The sequence below is a fragment of the Schistocerca cancellata genome, chromosome 9 (genome assembly GCF_023864275.1).
Source record: "Schistocerca cancellata isolate TAMUIC-IGC-003103 chromosome 9, iqSchCanc2.1, whole genome shotgun sequence".
Classification (NCBI taxonomy): domain Eukaryota; kingdom Metazoa; phylum Arthropoda; class Insecta; order Orthoptera; family Acrididae; genus Schistocerca; species Schistocerca cancellata.
The window spans coordinates 170,730,564-170,739,291 of NC_064634.1; the positions used below are offsets into that span (position 1 = coordinate 170,730,564).

An 8,728-nucleotide genomic window follows, 5' to 3' on the forward strand; every position below is an offset into this window, starting at 1 on the left:
CAATTACCGTGAAGTGGGTCTTGGAGCAAGGCTAAAACTTTAGATCTGGTTCTTATTAATAAACTATTTAAAGCATTATATGACAGAGCTTATTCCAGCACGTTCCAAAGCCAATCCCCATGCTCACTACCATTTGAGTACAGTCGAGCGATATCGTGTATATTGTTCTACCTACGTGCAACACATTACATTTCTTTACGCTGAAAGTCAATAGTTAATCATTCCATTTACTCTTCTATGTGTTGATCATCTTCAAGTCTTCCTGCTTGTCGTAACAACGACTTCGCTTCTGTATATAGAACTGTATAGTTTGTGAAGAGCCTCAGAGAGCAACAGACGTCGTCCACCATCCCCGTAGAAACTTAACGTCTGAGATAATTAACAACCAATGGATTCTGTAATGCGCCATTAAAGTGTGTGTACATGTGTCATCATAAAGAAACTATCATAGCGTCTCTATTCTGCATCGTTAGGCTCACACGTCTAGAGTTGTAATTTCACACCCAACCGTACATATTTTATACGCTCGGTGAGTCATACCCAGAAGGTACACGTATAACGCTGAACATCTACAGCAGTCGTTAATAATCCCAAACACTGCCCGCATCTTACGAATGCGAAGTTTCTAATAAGGCAACTGTCTCACTTCGTACACAGCTGACAAGTTAATGCAAATTTTCAGCAGCATCGTGTATTTTTTCATCATAACCGAGCGGCAAGTTTCGCATAAAATCGAGAAATATCGATTACAGACACTTGAACGAAAGCAACGTTATTCTGATAGAAGCTTTTCACGAAATTATTTTTCAGTCGAACTGTAAAAAGTAATGTAACGTACATTTGAGCATAGCGTCGCTGAAATTTGGATTTGTTTGCTCTCGCACTGAAGGATCTAAGGAGCCAATTTCACTCATTCTTCCTCTTCTGTGGAACTGAATGAGCAGCTGATACACGTGCTAAACCAAACTTCGCCAAACGGTTCAGAGTGAATGAGGCCGCTAATTGCCAGATTTTTCATGAACTGATTAACTGGTGGTACAACTTTTCCGTTAAATGACTGTCCTGTTGGTTCTCGATAGAATATTTTACACTTTATGAGTGAAAAAAATACACGATACTAGTGGAATATTCTACAATATTATTTTACAAATTTGGTTTCACATTTTACACCATTTGAAGAAAATGATGTTTTCTGATCGGGGAATAGTCAGTTAATAGAATGTGATCCTGTACAGAGAAGAAAATGAGAAGCGTTAGGGAAATGCGAAAGCATCCTGTGTATGTTTCTCGATTGACTAGAGATTTATATTTTACGCTGTTTAAGTGTGGCAACGGCCTTGTCGCATTGGATACACTGGTTCCCGTGAGAGCACCGAAGTTAAGAGCTGTTGGGCGTGGCAAGCGCTTGGATGGGTGACCATCCAGCCGCCATGCTCTGTTGCCATTTTTCGGGGTGCACTCAGCCTCGTGATGCCAATTGAGGAGCTACTCGACCGAATAGTAGCGGCTTCGGTCAAGGATACCATCATAACGGCCGGGAGAGCGGTGTGCTGACCCCAAGCACCTCCTATCTGCATCCTCCTCTGAGAATGACACGGTGGTCGGATGGTCCTGGTAGGCCACTCGTGGCCTGAAGACGGAGTGAGTGCTGTTTAAGTGTATATGTGCAGATGATTCTAAGTTTTTCAGTTATCTTCGAATGTTGAAATCCTCGTTTTATGGGTTTCTCGACTATTTATGCCAAGAATCAACAAAGAATTAAAGTGCTTACGCCACTCTTGGAGGCTATAATTTATGTTCAGTTATTAACAAACATACCACAATTACGTCAGACTCTAAAGACCATCACTATCGAAATCTACAATTATTTTGGTTAAAAACTTGAGAAAGGGGCACTCAAACCATACATTAGCCTACTGGATAAAAAACGTAAAACTCTCTACAGTATCGTAGCCTACCTATACTGCAGGAGCCGGAGCCTCGAAGAAACCTGCGTGCGCCGCGTGCGGGACTTTGAATGTCGCCACCAATGGAGGACCCTCAGGCAGCAACCTTGGCGTCAGTCTTCTAGTCAAGATTACTTACATGTCGCTAGTTAGTGCCAACGATACACCGAGTTGTTGAGAGCCAGCCCTGCCGGAAAACATTCAGTGAACATATCTTCACGCCCGTGTAGGGCCTCTGATAATAACTTGTGACGGCTGTCACTAGTTGTCAACAGTGTAGCAGTTCCTTCGCAAAAGTTGAATAAACTGTATTTATTTAAATTGAACTTTTGTCAACTAATGTTTTGCCTACATGTCTATATTTCCTTTGTCTATAAGATGCCTCTGGCCACATTCTACCCATCTTCGGAGCAGAACGGTTATCGACTCGCATCATAACACTTGTATCAAACCGAAGGCTTGGTTCAACCCCACAGCGCTGTAGTAGACACTACAGTCTTAGAGTGCTGTGCTTTTTTCCTTCCTCCGATTTATCGAGATTACTCACCCAGCCTACGATGTAACGCCGGCTCAGAACGAGGGTACAACACGGCATTTTTCTCATTAACAAGTCGGGATACCAAGAAAGCACACAGAAAGGGGTAAATGCTCTGGACAGGAACTGCTCTGATGTACATTTGACAGTTTCTACTAGCGTTTGTAATTTAAATATTCCAGTGACTGTCTTAATTTTTATACACAATGGCGTGCCAAACTTAAGGACGAGAGTACTTTTCATATGGCGTGTCACAGTATAATAATGTAACTTCATTAAACTTTCACTCCGTCCTGAGGCCACAAGTGGCCCATCGGGACCATCCGACCGCCGTATCATCCTCAGCTAAGGATGCGGATAGGAGGGGCGTGTGGTCAGCACACCACTTTCCCGGTCGTTATGACGGTTTTCGGTGACCGCAGCCGCTACTATTCGGTCCAGTAGCTCCTCAATTGGCATCACGAGGCTGAGTGCACCCCGAAAAATGGCAACAGAGCATGGCGGCCAGGATGGTCACCCACCCAAGTGCCGTCCACACCCGACAGCGCTTAACTTCAGTGATCTGACAAGAACCGGTGTATCCACTGCGGCAAGGCCGTTGCCCACCATTAAACTTGAACTATACATAAAAAGAACTGCTACAAATTGCACAGAGGGTAACTGAAAGAAATACGCAATGGGGTGAACAAAAATGACAATGTTATTCAAAGATGATAATTACACTGAAATCTCCGTGATTTAAGACGGCCACTTGCACGTTAAAAAAGGCAAGATTTGGAGGTCATTACGCCCATAAAATATCATGCCTTCCCACACCATAACACGTGAACTACCGAAGAAATGTTATTAGACAATGTTCTTGAATGTATTACATGTTGCCATCTTTCACCATATGAGGGTATGGTGAACTTTGTCGAACATGATCGTTTTGGTGGTCTGGGTGTTATGGTGTGGGGGAGGCATAAAGTTACATGGGCATACTGACCTCCAAATTTTTGAACATAGTACACTAACCACGCAACAATATTTTGAGACTGTACTCCTTCCTCATGTGTCTCTTGTTATGGATGTATTCGGCCCTCTCTTCATTTTTATGGATGACACTGCGCGACCGCATTGAACAGCGCAGGCAAAGTCCACAGGCACTGTTGACCATCCCGCAGCCGTCGACCACCCTGGTAGAAGAATGGAAGGCCCTACCCTAAGAACGCCTTCCCAACCCTGTGGCCAGCATGGGAACACGTTGCAGGGCATGAACTGCTGCCCGTGGGGTCACACACCCTATTAAGAACTATTCCCTCATTTTGTAATGTCCAGGGACCATCACAAATCCCGGCGACTTCAGAGTAACTATAGTCTCTGAATAAAACCGTTGTTCTGTTCGTCTCATTGCATATTTCATTCAGTTTCCTTCTGTATCAAACTGTAGCAGATCTTTCTATGCAAAGTCCAAGTTTCATGTAGATATGTTACTCATCAGTGACACATGATGCGAAAATTACTTTCGCCCCTAAGTTTTGCCCACTACTGTACAATTACAGAACATGTGCCAATAGCTAATACAAGTAAATATATTATTTCTTTCATCTTCTCTTATTACACCTGACTACAGTTACATACTGTTAGTTTTATAATTACAGCGAAGGCTGTATAGTCTGTGATTACGAGTGTTCACATGCTGCAACACAGTACATTACAGCTGAAACCTGTAACTGTAAAACCAAAAATCAGTAACTGGTTTAATAAGAGAAGAAGAAAAAAAAATCATATTTCAGTCACGAGCTCTCCGACTCGAAATTTTTGTCGTCTTGCACAGAAATAAGCTTGTTTCCACACTTTAAGCAGACTCTGTTCCATTTCTTGTGTAATATTATTTTGGGAGAAAGAAGTAATCGGGCAGCGACAGGTAATCTGTTAGCTTTATGTGAAAGAGAAATGTGGTGATCTAAATTGACTCTACGATTTAAACTGACTCTAAGTAACAAATGGCTTGTAGCCAAGGGCGCAACAGGGCTGGGGAATCGAGACATTGCCCCACAGCTAAGGGGCTCCTGGTTCCTAAGAGAAAGAAGCGAAGAAAAAGCAAGGGAAAATTAAAATGGGAAAGACTGGAAAAGTTATTAAAATTAAGTAACTAAATTAGTTGCAAAAATTAGAAAAACATCAATAACACTCCTACATGTTCAAATACAAATTTCGTTTTCATTTTTTGAAACATAAATCTTGCCAACACTTTTCAAAAATAATTCAAAAACACACTGAATTTCCGCTACGCTTTCCCGCCATACACTCGGCTAAATCAGACAGCAATAGCGACATTCGCTACTTCCCTCTCCGAATACTACTTTTTATTGACCCCCCCCCCCCCCCCACCACCACCACCACCATATCCCTCTATTGTATTTGAAGAGGCCCCAGGTATTATATTCCTAAACTGATTCACTACGAGATACTTGTAACCAACCTCATCTAATTCCTTGCAACTCATCCACCCATCTGAGGCAACGGCCTTGCCGCAGTGGATACACCGGTTCCCGTGAGATCACCGAAGTTAAGTGCTGTCGGGCGTGGTCGGCACTTGGATGGGTGACCACCCAGGCCACCATGCGCTGTTGCCATTTTTCGGGGTGCACTCAGCCTCGTGATGCCAGTTGAGGAGCTACTCGACCGAATAGTGGCGGCTTCGGTCAAGAATACCATCATAACGACCGGGAGAGCGGGGTGCTGACCCCACGCCGCTCCTAACCGCATCCTCCCCTGAGGATGACACGGCGGTCGGATGGTCCCGGTAGGCCACTCGTGGCCTGAAGACGGAGTGCATCCACCCATCTGACATTGTGATGGACCCACAGGCTATATCCTTTCCTATTAGGTAAGGCTATCCTATTTTGTACTGATTTGAATACAATGTCAAGACAAGGATCACCATCAGAAACAACTGCGCCCCTCTCCACAGCCAACATCAGTATCCCAGAACATCATGCTCTTTCTCACTCTTCTTTTTTCAAAAGGAGACACGTCTATTTCAAGAATGATGCTTGCTCTCCCGCCGCTATTTTGCCACTTTTCCTTATAAAATGAGAACTAATTTCCCTTCAGAATAAAAACCGGCTATAAATGTTTTCCACCTATCTGTGTTTCATGAACAGCAAACCAAACTGTAGGCCTTAGACAAAAAAAGTTACCCAGAAATAGAAATTTGTTCATAGTTACAGTTGCCCTGATATCTCAAACCAAGTGCCTCGACGAATAGAACGCCACAAACGATCCTTGCTTCAGCGTCATGTATTTAGTTCCCCAATACGTTTATTGAGAACCTTAGACTTCATGTCAATGCTGCATGCACTCTGTTTACACTGATTAGCTATGAGGTTCAACTTCCTCACAAACTTCATGGTGTTGCTTGCATCCGTAAGTCCATCCACCCATTTCACAAAACCGCTTCAACATTCGCACTATCTTCGAAGTTATTTACTACATCAGGCGCAGAACTTGGATTAACATAGGTATCCACACTTTGCTACTGAAAGGACTAATAAATGAGGAACTGATACGACTCTCGCGTATAATAAACAGACAGTATTTTGTTTCTCATAAATATCAAAGATTAAGAAATTAGTTTCTCTCTAAATGAACGAGATTACGACAGAAAATAATGCTATAAAGAAGTATAGCTCAAAATAAGCACTAGAAGGTGACGTCATAGCAACCATTAACATAACATCAGTGGTCAAAGCCGGAGGCTAGAATGCAACATTGCTCTGGACTCACGTGTGTTTCAAGGCACGACGGTGATACCCTCTATTTGTCAAACAGTGTCTATTCGAGAGATTACAGGAATCGCTTTGCACGTAAACGTGATAAAACTGCAGTTACTGTATAATTTGTAATATAACGAATTTGGTTGGTTGGTTGGGGTAGGAGACCAGATAGCGTGGTCATCGATCTCATCGGATTAGGGAAGGATGGGGAAGGACGTCGGCATGCCCTTTCAGAGGAACCATCCCAGCATTTGCCTGGAGTGATTTAGGGAAATCACGGAAAACCCAAATCAGGATGGCCGGACGCGGGATTGAACCGTTGTCCTCCCGAATGTGAGTCCAGTGTCTAACCACTGCGCCACCTCGCTCGGTATATAACGAATTTCCTAAGATTTGTAAAATTCATATTTCTCCAACATAAACTAACTCAGATCAGCCTTGATAAAGTCTGGATAATGCTTTCAAAAATCAGATTACCCTGAATGTAACTCCAGTGTCCAAGACCAGTATTTTCATTAAACATACATATCTCTGAGAATTTATGTCATGCATCTGCAGAAAGGTGCACTCGATTTGATGCCTGTATTTTGACTGCCATGTATTGGTGGGGCTCAGATGGCTTACCTTCTGCCTGCTGTCGTTGCTTCGTGCTCTGACTGCACGCCATGGTTTTTTTCTGAACGGGGACGGACGCGATCATGTCGCTCGCCGGGCTCCTCGTCTCAGACTGGCGCTAAGCAACGTCGTGGCCCGCCACAGGGGACCACTGCATTGTTGAGAACCGCAGCACGACGCGACATGTTTGTTGTTTACTCTAAGAAGATAAGCGGAAAATATAATGACCCAGTGGCGGATACAGATAAACCTCAAGAAGGGAACGCCAAAGATATCTTGATCTACCTTTACTTTTACCGTGATAAAAAATAATCAAGTCACATGTAAAGTTTAAGGAAGTTTTATTTAAACTGATTATACACATACATAATACAATGCCATATTGTGATACAAAAAATTACAATTGTGGTTCTCTTCCTTAAATGACGAATTCTGTGCGCCTCTTCTTCCAAACTAGTTAATTACATCGTCAATAGGACAATCAACGTTAGGGTGAGAGTTCGACAGAGCTAAGCCATTAAGTCGATCCTCCTTCATTGTCGACTTCCTATTCGGCGAATAGTTCGTATTTACAACGCTACGTATCGAAGATTCTCTATATAAGAAAAGAGTAGAATATTCTCGACTTTTCTAGAACAAATGTGAGACAGAATAACGTATCGAGATCACTAGAATGGCCGCGACCTTTCTCGTAGGTATCTATGTGCCAGACCGAAACGTATAATATACGATCACGCGGACGTGCGTGCTACATAGGAAAGTACAGCTACTCGATAACTCGATTCAGTCGAGTCGACTGACGAACGAACAGCATGTGGGCCGATTGGCGGGGGAGGCGCGGGTGGCAATGCGGGTGGCCGCGCAAGGTGGGGGAGGGGAAGGAGGGGGGCGCCCCGCGCCCTCTCCCTATACAGGGTGGTCCCGAATTCATGGTACAAACTTTAATGGTAGGTACAGGACATTGTAACAAGGATTTATTGTATAGGAATGTATAGTCGCAGGTGACGCGGTGAGGCGTAAACAGGGGAAAGAGAAATGGAGTGATCGGTTGGTGTCACTGCCGGTAGAGGGCAGTAGATGAACATGATGTATCGCAGTAGGGACAAGCGCCATTCACAATTGTGCTGCCGTAGACGATGGGTGACTTTACGTATGCAGAAAAAGCAGACATGCATTACATGTACGGCCGTGCAAATGGTAACGCCAGAGCTGCGTTACGAATGTATCGCGCGGAGTATCCTAATCGACGAATGCCGGATCATAGAATTTTTCAACGGTTACATCGTCAACTTTGTGAAACAGGTACGTTCGACGTCAACAGACATGACGCTGGTCGATTAAGAGCTGTACGCACTCCAAGACTGGAAGAACGCATCTTGAACATAGTGGCTGATAGACCCGAGTCAAGCACAAGAACTGTTGCGCGTGACGTACATGTGAGTCATCAGACTGTATGCAGAGTGTTAAATGAAAATCGCTTACACCCCTTCCATTTTCAAAAAGTACAAGCATTGAATCCGGCAGATTATCCTCTTCGCGTGAACTTCTGCCAGTGGTTGTTGCAGCAATGTGCGTTGCAGCCGGATTTCGTAGGTCATGTGCTATTTACAGATGAAGCGACATTTTCACGCGAGGGTGTCTTTAATGCGCACAATTCCCATGTGTGGGCAACAGATAATCCACATGCAACGCGTCCACATGCGTATCAACAACGTTTCGGTATTAATGTGTGGGCTGGTATTGTGAACGACTTTTTGATTGGGCCATACTTACTACCCACGCGACTCTGTGGCGAAAGCTATCGTATTTTTCTGCAAGAAGTGTTACCAGAACTGCTGCAAGATGTTCCGCTCGCCATTCGTAACCGCATG

At 43.9% G+C, this 8,728-nt stretch overlaps 1 pseudogene; it reads left to right on the forward strand.

Annotated features, from left to right (window-relative positions):
- The first annotated feature begins 4,981 nt into the window (after window positions 1–4,981).
- On the forward strand, window positions 4,982–5,099 carry LOC126102199 (5S ribosomal RNA; annotated as a pseudogene).
- Window positions 5,100–8,728: the final 3,629 nt, after the last annotated feature.